General features: G+C 33.1%; 1 pseudogene; it reads right to left on the bottom strand.

Moving 5' to 3' along the window:
* Positions 1 to 4,866: 4,866 nt before the first annotated feature.
* LOC142633012 (formin-like protein 8) lies at positions 4,867 to 15,421 on the bottom strand (annotated as a pseudogene).
* Positions 15,422 to 16,008: the final 587 nt, after the last annotated feature.

The raw sequence follows: 16,008 nt of genomic DNA on the forward strand, positions 1-16,008 counted from the left end.
AACTTTTGTTTTTTGTTGTTTTTTTGTTTTTGTTCTGAAAAAGCTGTGTAATTGACCAAAGACTTTGTTGTAAAGATGAAAGTTATTGGAGGCTGGGCTATGAAAATATGAGTGGTGATTGGGTAAGCATATTTCTCCTAGGAAGTTTCTTGGTTTTTGATCAAGGATGAAAATTCTACAGGTCCCACTTGTCGGGATAAGCTTTTTAATTTATTCCTTTTTCTTTTGTGTTTGTAAAAGGGGCCGTTAGGTACACGTTTGGGAATACTTTGGTTGGGATTGCGATTGCACCTGTTCCAATGCAATTTTTATATCTTGTACCCGGCATATATGCCGGGTGTGAGACACAGGGGCGGGCCCCACAGTGTGTGGGGCCCGCCCATGTGTGAGACACCCGGCATATATGCCGGGTGCAGGATATAACGCCTCGTTCCAATGGGACCAAGCGAAACCATCAGGAATGGACGATGGCACCTACCAGGTAACCAGGCCGTAGAAGATCTATCTAGAGCTTTAGCATTTTCAGTAATTAACAATTAGTATTAGATTAACTATTGTTTATAATATATAAAAAAAAGTATTAGATTAACTATCTAATGGAAGTTTAGTTTGCATTGTTAGCCTTCAGATCAACACATGCCAAAAATCATGTCTATTTTAATACAAAAACTTTCTATTTTATTTTACATATTCATTTTTTAAAACACACTACATTATATAATTTATTTTCTAATATATTTATTTTAAATATCAATTTTTAAATTTTTTTTATTTTTTTATCTGTTTTCATAGACAACCGTCACTATCTACTCTCTTCTTTTACATTTAAGGTGTGTTTTTTTGGAGGTAAAATAAGATAGATAAAAAATTTTAAAGAGAAAATAAGAAGGAAAACTTTTTTAGAGTGTGTTTGGTTGATTAGGGAAAATGAAAAATAAATGGTGGGACCTAAGTGTTTTCTCTCTAGGCCTGCCAAAATATTTTTTTCCCAAAATAGAAAGAAAACTAAGCAGTAATGAATTTTTTCTTGATTGAAAATGCCCATATGCATGTGCACATGAACTTCTTCAAGTTGCTTTTTTTTTTCTTTCTCCCCTGGGCAGTAACGTTGCCCCTTTTTTTTTTTTTTTTTTTTTCTCTAGGAAATCATGTTGCCAGTTGCCACTTTTTTTTTTTCTTTGGCATTAACGATGCCTCTTCTTTTTTCCCAATCTTTTTTTTTCTAGGGCTTACGTGTGATAGTTTTTTTTTTTTACTAAATGTGATTTTTTTTTGGACATGAGTTTTATTTTTATAATAAATTTGGGTGATTGTTCTTTTTTGTGTGGTTGTTTGTCACTTTTTTGTATTAATTTGGCATCATTCTTTAACAAAAGTATATAAGTAATTTTATTCAAACTCATTTTTTTAATCGCTCCACTTTTCCACCCCCAACCAAACAGAAATGAGAGAAAATAAAATCTTTTCTATCCTCCTATTTTTTCATCTTCCCACTTTTTCACCCGTTCAATCAAACGGACCCTGTGAGTAGAGTTTTTATACATTGACTACAAATTTCTTAGAACCCACAAAACTCAAGTGATAAGAAAATTGGACAATTTAGTAAACGCACTAAAGATTCTTTTCTTTTACTCAAAAAAAAAAAGAACAAAAGATTCTTTTCCAAGTTGGCATATAAAATTGAATTTTTTGAGGGTTGGAATGGGAGCATATAAAAAATGTTCACTTCTTTTTCAAAAAAATAGTAAGTTGCAGAAGTATTTTGGAAAAAAAAAATCTAATTCAAAAAAAAATCCTTAAATAATAGTATAAATAAATAAAAATAAATAAATAATGTTCACACTGCTACTATGGTTTCGGGCTGGATAAATGCCCCATAACCCAAATCCGGAAAGGCCCAAAAGTACCTAATGCTTCCCTACAAATAATACTAATCGTAGCATCAGCATTGTGTTTTCTGCTGCCAAGATCAACGGTCATCCTCTGTTGGCGCGCACCAATCAGGTAAAAGTGTAAAACCTCTCTGAACTCTGATTCTCTCTTTGCTTGAAATTTGAAAATGTGGAAACTTATGTATGTTTTTACTTTTCTTTTCTTTTTTTCATTATCTTTGGCCGTAAAGACTGTAACCCAACACACACACACACACTGGATATAGAAAAAAGAAAAAATTGGAGATTTATTATTGAATGTTGATAATTAAATTTCCTTTTGGCAGTTTTTTGGTTGCTAAGAAAATGTGGGAAAATAAAATGGAAAGATAAAAGTTAGGTACAGTAGGAATTGCATTTTAGGTTCCCTAATTAAATTTAAACATGGGTTACATTGACCAATTAAAGACATGGTCGAATTTAATTGTTCTTCAAAAAGATAACATTGTTTTTGTTACAATGGTTGATACAACCATGCGGTTGAATTCAATTTGGGACCTAGGGAATTTGTACATAAGTTTTACCCAAAAGGGTACCTGTGCTGTTTGAGCCTAGGCAGCAATTTTCCTTAACAAATTTGTCTAAAACAAATTCAAGTTAAGCCTCTTGTTTAGCACAAAATGTACTTTCTTTTATTAGCTCTGCATCACAAATGCAAATGGACATGTTAGCACTTAGCAGCTACGTGTATTGTAACGACATATTCTTGTGTCAAACATAAGCATTTGTAGGCATGGCAATGGCTTGGGGACGGCTTGTTTTGAACAAAGTAACAAGCGCGACACCCAGACCCTTAAGCTCAAGGAACTTGGCATACCTTGGAAACATGTATGTTATCCAATTTACCTGGATCTTAATATGTCTGTCAAAGGATAAGTTTTATATTGTTTATTGTGCTATGAGATACTAGTTCCTGCTGATACTAGGTCTTGAACTTGGCAGTTCCCATTATTTTGATGAATTTAGTTTTTTCGTTTTGGGATGGTGGGGGGGGGGGGGGGGGTAGCAAAGTTTTGGGCCCAATGGAAGGAGGAAGGGGAGATTTACATTAGTCACCTCTGCTTCATGAGGTGTAGTCCAGCCATTTGTGATTTGAATTTTCTTCTTTGCGTATTCACTCTATTTAGTGAAAACAAGATTAATTAAAGTAATTTATGATATTATTAGCTGGAAAATTTTATAGTTGCATACTGATAACATATTTAGGTTACACACAACGGTGAAAAATGGAGTTGATTATAATGCAAGCAAATCTTTTTGAAGTGTGAACTTCAATAACACTAATTAGTCAATATTGTTCTGATGACAGTGACTCAAGTTATGCTAGAACTAAAATAGACTGCCTGGAAATTTTGGCCTAAAACAACTAACAAATCTTTCCATGTTGCAGAGAAAGTTGATATTGAAATATACACGCAAATATAGGCTGGGACTATGGAGGCCTCCAGTTGAGCCATTAAAATCTGCTTATCTATCAGATTTCAACTTTTCATGACAGTTCCACTTGGATACATGTGACTGTCCTCCAAATGTGAGAGGTTCTTTCTTCTACCAAATGACTACAGAAATGCAGCATTCTGATGCACTGCAATTGTTTGTATTTCTATTAACCTTCTTTTAAATTCCAATACAATTAGTTTAAGTAAGTTAGCTGATGGCCTCTTGATTTGATTTGTCATTACGTTTTGTGGTTGACAACGGAACTGCCATTGTTTCTTGATAAGAGTTGAATTCAATGTATAACTAGAAGCAAGAAAATCATTTAGTCCTGCCATTGTTTCTTGATAAGAGTTGAATTTAATGTATAACTAGAAGCAAGAAAATCATTTAGTCCTGCCTACCGAGCAACCTTATTTGTTGTCCTGTCTTCCTTTCCATAGCACCGTACATGACTATTGAAATGCCACTTTGTAAATAAGTGTATGGGATTGGCAGATGCAAGTGGAATAACTGTTTCCCAGCTTGACTGCCCAGGCAGTTGATCTAATTACACTGTTACAGGGGCTTCTGCTACACTGGTCTATATATTGGATTAGTAATTACTTGGAAGGGAATTAAAGGAAAAGAGCCACTTACTGGCTCAGCATTTTACCTGTCAGGCCATCTGAAAGTATTTATAACTTCACTAGCTTGCCTACTGAAGACTAGGTCAAGCACATTCATTTTTCCCTAGCTTCACATTCTTCACACATCACACACATATACACACACAACATAAATGATTTTGCCTACTGATACTATTCAAAAAACTCTAGAATGTTGATTGCATTCAAGGTTTGCTTATAGTTACAAGATTTTTTTGAAACGGGGTAGGGGGCTTAAAGCATCTGGGGCTGTTGAGTATTCAATGAGAAAAAATGATCTGGATCCAGAACAGTTGGTGACTACTTATGACCGAGTAAGAAGTCCTGAATTAGAACAGTCAAGTCCCTTTTTGTGGGGGATATATATTTGAAGAAATTGAAAATGCTATAAATTCCATTTACTGTAAGTATATGCATTGTATATGTTAGTGACCACTTAATGCAAAATGGCTGAAAATAATAGCCATGTCTGGATGTACCCTCTCAATATCCGGTTTGGCAGGACTAACAGTAGGGCTTATGTATATAAACCTAGAAATTAGTTTAGCAGGAAATTTGTGTAGTTAATTGAGACTAGAGGAATGTTACATTTTTCCATATGCAGATATAACTTTCATATGTTACGCTCCATGTTGGGCAAGGGAGGGATTGCATTTGGGACATCATGCTCATGAGGATCTCAATGTAGCACATGTTCTTTAGACTCGCATACTTTCATCTCCTAGAACTCATCACTTCAGAGCTTTCAATTTTTTTTTTTTTCATGTTTTCCAGTTACACAGGGCTTTCAGCTTCTATGACTGACCAAGATCCATTATTTATAATTTCTAAAATTTAGAGAGAGAAAGAGAGAGAGGAAAAAAAAAGTTCGACTAATATGAGATAATGAAATTTTTGCTTGTGCCCAATGGACTAATGGTCAGGCAAGTGACATGACAGATTTACTTCTACAGTCTACTTTTCATGTGGCAGCTGACTCCATATCAAAGTTTCATCCAGTTGTGTTTTTCCATAATCAAATTTCTGCATAATCTTAGATAATCCTCCTCAGAAGTCATCATCAGATTCAGACGTGCTAGACGTATCTGACATGAAATGTGAGTGGAAGTTTGTGAAGCTCACTAGAGTTTTCATTGATGGTGAAAGTGGTGGCGATGATCCCAGAGGTGGTGTGACATTCTTCCTCTGTAGCTTTCGAGAAATGTCTAAACAAACTTGACCAACCATGTGAAGGAAGTCCTTGACTATAAGAAACAGTTGAAGTGGGGGTGCCTCTTTGTCTTTGGGAGCTCCTGCTTGGTAGTATTGAGTTGTTCTCTTAACAAGCTCCATAACTCTTGCTTGCTCCTCTCTCACCACCTTAAGTTCCTCTTCACTTTCCTCCAGAAATCCTTTCATTTCCCTCATGAACCCACCTCTTTCATCATTGCCACAGTGTCTCATAAGCTGCCGAATTTCTGTGACACGGATGCTAAGAGTGGAGCACACATTGATAAAATTGTCATATTCTATGTTGGCTGCTTTCTTTACATTAGATAATTCAATACTAAGGCCTTCCAACACTGGTAAACCAAGCATTAGATACTCTTTGTCTTTCTCTTCTGCTGTAAGGCTATCCGAGTTTTCTGTGCTTATACTTTGGCCAATCCTTCTGCCAAGGCTGTGGTTCTGACTGATCAGATGATGTCTACCCTCTGATTGAGCTACTTGTTCCACAACAAAGTGAAGTAGAGTAGTCTTTCCATCTGTGCTTTTTACATCAGAGAGCTTCCGAAGCGCAGTAAGGTTGAAACCTTGTGCATTGCCTCTGGCAGTTCCAGCATTCATACGATTGCCAGCCTTGAGAATGGCCTCAAGAAGTTTTAAGAAAAGCCCACGGGATTTTAGCTCCTTGCACCCTGATTCTAGTGCTTGCAAGGACTCCTTAAGGCGAAGGATATCAGGATCATAGTTTGTTCTGAAAAGCATTGCATTGAAACGAGTGAATGCCGAGGGAACTGCTTTCAATATGTGGTAGAGGAAAGATTCAGCATCTGCAAGTTTAGTTGGGTTGCCATTGAATTGAAGGATTTTAGCCTCTTCCTCTTGGGTTGGGGCCATTTTGGTAAGTTTTTCGAGGGTATCAGTACCGAGTCCCTGGCCTTCAAAGAGGGCATCCAGAATTTCCTTGCGAGAGATTATTAGAGATTTTAGCATAATTGCTATTTTCTGTGATTTTCGTGGTTCCAAGATAAAAATTTGAGCTGGTGGGACGGTGTTCGACTTGCTTGAAGTTGACAGGATGTTTTCTTTTTCATGGGATTTGATGCTGGTATTAGCATATCCAAAGAGAGTCTCCATAAGATCATCATCGAACCTGAACAGCACATAAAAATTAGTTAACAAACACAGACATGGAGATGCATTGGAGGATAGCTATAATGTAAGAAATGGCAGATATTGAGGCACAAAATACCGGAAAGATCCATCTACAATCTCATCCCAGACCATTGAATGATCAGCTGTAGCTACAACTTTATCCCAGTGAAGTGGCTTCAGCTTCATTTGGCCAGCACCAGTCCCATTCAAGCTCTCCCCCATTGAAACCTCTTCCCTGCTCTTCTTGTTTGATTTTGCTCTTAGTGCTGGTGGAGATTTTAATGATGACACCAGGCTCCCTGCCTTAGGAGGTGGCGGTGGTGGTGCTGGACTTATCTTAGCAGGAATAAATGGTGGTGGTGGTGGTGGAGGAGGAACTGGAATCTCTTTTGCTGGAGGTGGTGGTGGTGCTTCAATTTGCTTCTCCAAAATCATTGATGGAGATGGTGGCCGAGATACTAGTGGCAGAGTTGGCCTTGGTGGCAATGGATTTGGGACTTGGAATGTTGGTTTCACTTTTTTAAGATGATTTGCACCAGAATGCTCACAACGCAATGGAACTTCCTGGTGTTTAGATTTTCTATGTCTCTCAGTGTAACATCCACCTTCTTTTCTTCTTCATCTTCATAACTGGGGTTAAACATAACCTTTGGAAAAGAAGGTTTAAGTTCTCCGCCTTCTTAACTGAATATTCTCCCGTGGGGTTGAATGGCCAAGTGAGTGCATCGGGTTCGTCCGTGTGGCATAATCGGATCTTTTTAATCATGGCAGCTTCAAAACTCAGCAGGGTGGAGTTCATAACATCTGCATCCCAGTTTTTGTGCTCTTGTTTAATGAAGGCACTTATCTTCGCATCGGCTAGGCCTCCTATCCATGGTGATAGGATTTGGGAGAGTGTTTTACTGGAAGACAACATTCCCCCCAAATTGTAGTAGATCGTCCATCACCAATCCGCCAAACTGAGTGATATAAAGAATAGAATTTTTTTTTTTTTGGATAGGAATATAGAGAAAAAAATTGAAATAAGGATAAGTATTTCTTTTTAAAAGGAACAGTAATTGTATGTGGCTAAGGCCTAGTACTTGAATTCAAATCGAACATGTTTGTTTTAATTGAAAAAAAAGAAGGATAAACGGTTGAAGATAAGTATAAGAGTTATTGTCGTTGCTGTTGGTTTTTTTTTTTTTAAATGAAGTTTTTTTTTTTTTTTGGATGAAAAAGGAAAAAAAAAGGGGCTAAATTTAGGGAAAAAATGACAAGCAAAGGGGAAAAAAAAGGTAAAAGGAAGATTTTTTTAAAAAAAAAATAAAATTTGAGGTATTTTATTTTGGATGAAAAAAGAAAAAAAAAAAAGGGGGGGGGGGGGGCTAAATTGAAGGTGAAAAAAATGAACGTGAAGAAAAAAAAATTCCAAATTTTAAGAGTTCTACTTTTGAATTCAAAACGATAATAGTTGTAGATGTTGTAGAAACCTATGTTTTAAATTTGATATTTGACGTTATTGACCCTATTTTTAAGAGAAGTCATTGTTTATTGATGAAGTTATTTTTGAATCACATAAAATTCCAGTTCAAGATTTGAAATTTTTTGAGGAATGTTATGACATTATTGACTCTAATCCTGAAACATTTGTAGAAGAAGTAATTGGTTATTGAAGGGATATTTTTTACTTTCAAAAAGTCCAGATCAAAGATGAGAATCCTGGTAACATTATTTTTTATTGATGATGGTATTTTTGAATCACATAAAATTCAAGTTCAAGATTTGATTTTTTTTTTTTTTTTGAGGAATAATGTGATGTTATTGACCCTAATACCAAAACATTTGTAGGAAAAGTTATTGGTTACTGGAAGGGATATTTTTTACCTTCAAAAAAGTTCAGATCAAAGATGGGAATCCTGTTATAGATAGTATAGATGAGATTAAATTTTATAAGTTCACTTAAAAAAAAATCTAGAAGGATGTGATGTAAAACTCAAGTTTTACACCCTCCAATCTCAACATGTCACATCATCATATTACATTTTAATGAATATACACAACTACACCCTCAATTATAAATTTATAATACCCTATGAAAATATAACATAATTTAAAGTTTATTGAGATGTTATTAGATGTGACATTATGTATTGAGTTTTAAGTAAAAAGTTGATGTGACAATCACTTATTGAAAGATGTAAAACATGAGTATTACACCATGTCTTTACCAAATTTGAATTTTTTTAAACATGGAATAACTGTTAGCTAGGAATAACTCTTTTTACCAAATTCGGATTTTTTTAAAACATTGATATTACCCTTTTTACCTTTTCTTCTCCTCACTACTGTCTATCTTAATATCACTTTTCCTTTATCCTTTTATCTTCCTTTATTTTTAGCTTTTTTTAATCCTCTCCTCTTACTATAAGTTTACAATTCTCTCTCTCTCTCACTCTCTCTCTCTCTCTATATCTCTCTCTCTCTATATATATATATATATATATATTTTTTTTTTTTTGGTTTCATTTTTTGGTTTGATTTTGTTTGAGTTAATACTTGATTATTTTGGAAGTAAGAATTTGAGATTATATCAAAACACAATCTTGACTATGCTAATAACAAATCGACATTTGGTCCATTTTGGTCTATTTTGGTCCACTTCATCAATTTAGTCAGGTTTGGTCTACTTTAGTCCACTTCAGTCAATTATGGTCTATTTTGATCCACTTCTGTTCAATTAGGTCCATTCGGTCTACTTTGGTCAATTCAGTTCAATTCGGTCTATTCAGTCCATTTCGGTCCGTTAGTTCTACCTCAGTCCAGTTTGGCCTATTTGGTGAATTTAGTCCACTATGATCTGTTCAGTCTATACGATCTAATTAAGCTTATTCGGTCCAATTTGGTCTATTTAGGTCAATTCCATCCAATTTGGTCTACTTAGGTCTATTCAGTCCAATTGGTTCATTCGATTCATTTGGTCCATTTCAGATCACTTCAGTCTAATTCGGTGTACCTACTTAAAAATGACAAAATACAAGTTTGGGTTGAGAGTATTATTACGAGAAAATAGTAAAATAGGCATAACTTTCTAACTATATAATCAGTTGTTATGGTTTGCAAACTATATATTTTACTAGCATCTCGAGTTTAAGAGGCTCGATTTTGGGCCTAAAAATTGAGTTTTTGAGGGTCGATTTTTAATGTATGATGTGGTAATTTTTCCTACGTGAAGTCTACCTGGAAATCGAGTCTCTAACACTCGATTTACAAAGCAAAAAAATATTAAATCTATCCACCATGACTGAGCAAAACTCACCAAAAAAAAAAAAAAAAAAAACCCAGCGCAAGCCCAGATCCAAGCCGCGCGCCCAGATCCAGGTTGCGTCGCGCCCGGCCTGGGTCGCGCGTGGCCTGGGTGCGACGCGGCTTGGGTCGCGCGCTGCCTGGGTCAACTTGGGTCGCGCGGCGGCCTGGGTCAGCCTGGTTCGACGGCAGATCAACGTGGAGGAGGAAGAAAGGAAAAGATGAAGAGGTAGGGAGGAAGAAAGGAACAGATGGAGATGTAAAGAGAAGAGAGATGTGAAACGTAGAAAAAATGAGAAGGAAAAGGGGGAAGGTTTAGGATGTAAATCGAGTCTTAGAGACTCGATTTCCAAGTAGTCGCCACGTCAAAAAAATGCCACATCAGACAGAATTAGAGTATGAAAATCGACCATCAAAGACTCGATTTATAGCCCCAAAATCGAGTCTTTTATACTCGAGATGCTAGTAAAAAATATAGTTTGTAATCAGTAACTACTAATTATATTGTTTGGAACTTATGATTAATTTGCTATTTTTGCCGTATTATTAATTATTTGAGTAATATCAATTGTATTTATATATATCAATTGTATTTATATATTAAAAGCCAAAACTTATTGAAAATCAAATAAGAATCTAAATTAAATTTCAATTGGAGTCTAATTGTGCGCCATGTGTCCTATTTAATTTTAATTTTTGTGTTAAGTGAATTATTAAGTGTAAAAATTGAAAAGTTCAAATCCAATTAGATTCTAAATTAAAGTCTAATTTTGCGCTATATGTTCATCTAATTTTTAAATTTTTGTGACAAGTGAATTATTGGATGCAAAAATCGAAGAGTCTAAATCCAATTAAACTCTAAATCATATGTGTGTGTCTGCGTGTGTGTGTAAGGACATAATTTACCTACAAAAGTGGTTGTAGTCTTAGGCTATAACCTTACTCAATATCTTTTTATTGAAGATGAATTTAACAAATCCACCATTAGATAAAATCTTCTTTTTTATATTCTCCATATTTGCAAAATTTCTAAAAAATTAAAGATTAATAGTTATGTTATCAATAAATTTTTTAAATTGCAAATTTTTGTAGTTTAAAATTATATATAAAATATAAGCTTATAGATCATATAGTAACTAATATCCGATTGACCCAAAATTTGACATGTGTATTAAGAATTTAAAGAATACGCAATGTAACGATTAGATTTTCAAAATATGTAATAATATTTATTTTATTGAGTAAGGTTGTAGTCTTAGGATACAACTAATTTTGTAGTTAAACTTTATCCTATATATAATGAGAAACCATTACATATTTTAAAAATCTATGATTTAAAAAATGTGTAAGCTAATACCTTGTATAATTTCAACATTTCCCAAAAAAATGTATAATTTGAATTGTACAATTATGATTGTTTTTAATTGTACTCGTGCATATGAGATTACATACTAGTCTATTCTATATATAATATATCTAAAAACTGAAGCGTGACATTTATTGCTGCTGATCTCCTATTGTGCCACCTTATTGCCACGTCATTGGCCACGTAATCATTATTTTTCTTATTTATTTTTTATTCCTTTTTTTTTAACAAAAAATATAAATAGATTATTGACTTTGCACATTCATCTTGAGCGGTTTTAACATTACATAAAATTTTGTCTTTATATATTCATCTACTTTGAATTAGAATTTAATTTTTATTCCTTTTTTTTTTTACAAAAAATATAAATAGATTATTGATTTTACACATTCATCTTGGGTGGTTTTAACATTACATAAAAGTTTGCATTTACATATTCATCTACTTTAATTTAGATGTTTATCAATAAAAAAATGAAAGTTTTGTAACTAAAAAACCAAAAAATAAAAAATAAAAACAATGTCTATACATATCTATACTATATATAATAAAATAAGTTTTGTAATAGATTTTATAAAACTCTTTATGCACTACATCTTTTGCATCTTTTCTTTCTTTCTATTTTTGTTTTTGCAATTCTTACTTTGTTCAACTTTTCATCTTCTTCAACCATTGTCTTATTAGTTTAATCTTTCATCTCCTCCAATAATTTTTTTTTTTTTTTAATTTTCATTTGATTCTCTTTAGATTTATATATATATATATATATATTTATATCTTTTTAAATTCTACAGTTTCACTATATTCAATCTTTCATCTACTTCCACCTATTCTCTTTCATTTTAATTCTTATATAAATTTCTTCTTATTTCATTTCTACCTCTCTCCCCTATTCCTTCCAAGTTGTCCACGACAAAAAGGTCAGTACTCTCTCTTTCTCCAATTTTATGTTCTCTTTTGTTGGATTTTTTTTTTGGTTTCAACCACTTTTTTTCCCTACTAGTGGGTATTTTTGTTATTATTAACTTAATTGTCACATCACATTTGTTTATCTTTTTGGTAAATTTATATCAACTTTTATGCATATTTAGGTAGTTTGGTATTCTAATTTCCCATCACAAGTTCTTTTTCTTTATTGTATTGATTTGATTTTGGTTAATAATTAGTTGTTTTGCAAGTTAAAATTTGATTTTTTTATTGATCAATTTTGATGTTAAACCATGAGACTCTACTAATTTTTGTTTTTTTTTTTTTTTTTATTTTAGGGGATGGACAAAGTAATCTTAATAGTTGTATTAAGAGTACTCTATAATGGTCAAAGGCCTTGTAGCTGAATTGGCACATCTCCATGCACAAAGTGCTTGGGTTGGGGGTCTAGGAGGGAAATGTTTCGAGCTACGGGGTTAGCAGTATGTTGTAATTATCTCTAAAAAAAAGTACTCTATAATGCTATTTATTCAGAGAAAATCAAAAGTTTGTCAAACAAAAATAATCAAATGGAAGACATATTTTAGTTTTAATGAGACCATTCGCAGCTAGTATATATATAAAAGGAAAGACCTCATGCGAGCATGAGGTTTTGACACGTGGCGCATTATTTGAGATTTTCTTTAGTTAGGCTTACACCTCAATAAAGTTTGCATTCAGGTCATAATATTTGTTCACTGAATTAACTAATGGAGTTAATACATATATTAATTATATATAGTTTTTCAATTATATATATATATATATATTAGAGAAATTTGAATGATTATTTTTATAAATACTATATTAGAAAATATTTTTATTTATAATAATAATAATAATTGATTTAGAATATAACATTAGTGATAACAATTTTGAATTCACTAAAGTTAAATATTTGTGAATTTACTAAAATTAGTCATAACTATTTTGGTTCCTAACTTCTTTTAGTGACATTATATATATAACCAACTTTGTAATATTTATTCTATGTAATTAAAAAGATTACTAATATGAAAACAAATATATTTTATATATTAGTTATATTAAGTGGTTCATTAATTATTTAAGTTATAATGAAATTTTGATGTCAATTTTCAAAGATTTATAGGTGAAAAAATTAGTTAGAAATATGACATTCTTACAAAAACTTAGTTACTTTTACAATAGTCGAAACAAAGGCCAACAAAAGGAAGAAAAAAAAAATTAATAACACACAATCAAGAATGTAAAAGCAATTATATGTATATATATATATATATGAATTCAAGTTACACATTTTTATTCATAGTAGATCTCTATAGGTTCAAAAAACACAATTTCACTTAAATAATATAGTATTCTCGCTCAATTATACTTACTTTTGTAACAATGGAAAAAAAGTCCAACAAAAGAAAAATAAATAAATTTAATAATATATAATCAAGAATGTAAAAACAAAATGATATCAATTAAGTGAATGATATTTGTATATTTATTTGTCAAAATGATATTTGCATTTTTTTCAGTAGGCATGAAATAAGCCAATCTATATCAAACACAATATCATACCATTTTCAAATTTGTAAACACATATAGTATGATAAAATTATTACACCATTTTTATTGTCTTTTATCACAAAATGGTAATAACAAATACACTAATGTATACAATTTAGAGGCCTTATGCAATAACAAATATAGAAAGAGTCTTCCATTTTAACAGAATGAAGGCACGTGTCAGACGAATTAAAGAAGTAATAAAAGTTCATGATGATGCTGTGAAGAATTTGAAGGCAATCAACATAATATGGAGAGAAATGGACCTTGCCAAGCAAACTCTTGGAAAAGTATATCAGGGCATCGATTATGATAATAAGCATCTTTGGAGATTAGCAAAACTTGCAATACACTCATTTCCAATGGAAAGGCCCTTACTTCAAAATATTGTGCTAAACTGCATGTTTGGACTTTGGAGAACACTTCCCTTAGACATTGACACGTATTTAAAGTATAGAACAACATACCTAATTTATCAAAAGTAAGATTGCAACTTTATTAAATGTTGTGGCCATTTTATATCTAAACTTGCATAAATAAAAACTTATTTATCATATAACTAAATAAATTATTACCAATACAAAAGGTAAACAATATAAATCAAATAAATTTCTTGAAATATTAAAAAAAATGGGTACCCATGGAAACAGAAAATAATGCATTAGTCATCTGTAATAAAAATTTAGAGGGCCATTATTTAAATTTATATCTAAAATGATTTTTTTTATTACCAAAACTAAGACACAGGGATTTTTGAAAAGCTAAGGGGGCCATGGCCTGCCCTATCCCTTTGCCCTTACCCTCAACTATATAGAAACTCCTATCTTAACAAAACTCTTCCCACTCTACAAAACCATTACATTGTAGTAAATAATGTTTTACAATATCTTAATGAATCCCCAGATAACGAATATCCTAATGAAGTTTTGCCTAAGGATTATTTTGAGCTCCTATTTCGAACTAAATTTGGTTAGTTATTTCATTTTAACTGCTAGTGTTTTTTGCTTTACTAGATAGGTGGATTTAATAATAGTTTGTTTGATTTTATTTTTTATTTTACTTATATTTTGATGAATTCCAGAAAATGTTGACCTATGTTGCCAAGTAATCTTTCTCCCACTCTCTCACTCTCACCCAGCCATTTTTGGAGAACACCTCTTGTGTTTGGATGGCAACATTTGGATTTTGATTTGAAATCCATTAATTTAAAAGGCCAAACAATAAACTTGTAATATACCCATTTCCAATTAAAAACAAGTTCGAATATGAGGTGTCATGTGTGGTGAACAGAATATATCACTATGATTGTATTATAATCGTTGATAATTTTTTTTTTTTTTTTATCACAAACTATAAACTTTCATTACTTAAAAGGAAATTACATCATGATGAAGTGCTTGTTCTATGAGACAAGGATTCTCTTCCATCCAAACTAGAAAATCAACAATGCCACAAGCATGTTTAGCTAATAGATGCGCAAGCGTATTCCCCTTACGCTTTACATGAGAAAACCTAACATTATGAATATCATGACAAGAATCAAGGATCCCATATATTATAGGAGCAACCACGGCAGCAGCATGAGATAGACCAGCTAGAGGCCTGAGCACATTAAGTGCATCCCCTTCCAAAATGAAGTCCTGTTTTCCAAGATCTTTTGCAAACTGCAGACCAGCCTCAAAGGCTTTTGCCTCAACTTCCAAAGGACCCAACGGAGCACTCACTTTCATGGACATTGCAGCCAACACCAATCTGTGACAGTCCCTAACAACAATTCCAATCCCTGCTTCCTTCTTTGCCAAAAAAACAGCCCTATCAACATTCACTTTATACATATTCTGCGGAGGTGGACACCAATGGTCAATCTGAATCTGATCCGCCTTAACTAACATCTTTTTTGCACCAACATACTCCTACAAATACTGACATGACCATTGCAGTAGCTCTAGTTCCCCTTTCTTTTTTCCTCCATTACGATTTGTCCAAATACTCCAAGCAATTGTAACCACCAGCGCTAAAATATTTTCCTCACAATCATCCAACATCACCATTTTCCATAACAAGTCAAGAAAAGAAGGGAATAAACCAATAAAACCAGGTTGGAAAATCCCAGAGCATTTCCAAATATTTTGAGCTCTAGGACAAGACCAAAACACATGTCCCGTGGTTTCTGAATCCAGGTTTCATTTAGCACAGATATCCTCAGCTATAATCTGTCAGTTTTTCAGAATCCTCTTTGTAGGTAATATGTCCTGACATGCCCTCCACATGAAATGTCGAATCTTATGAGGCACATCTAATTTCCAAACACACTTCCAAAACCTCTTCATATTACTCTCATCCGAACTAGAACCCGATGAACCCAAAGGAGAAGCAGCCAAGATATCAACAGCCACCTATAAGCACTTCTGACAGTGAACAGCCCATTGTTAGTCTCTGCCCAAATTAGCTTATCTGCAGGTAAGCACGTGCTCAATGG

This window comes from Castanea sativa, chromosome 4 (assembly GCF_040712315.1).
Source record: "Castanea sativa cultivar Marrone di Chiusa Pesio chromosome 4, ASM4071231v1".
NCBI classification, from domain to species: Eukaryota; Viridiplantae; Streptophyta; class Magnoliopsida; order Fagales; family Fagaceae; genus Castanea; species Castanea sativa.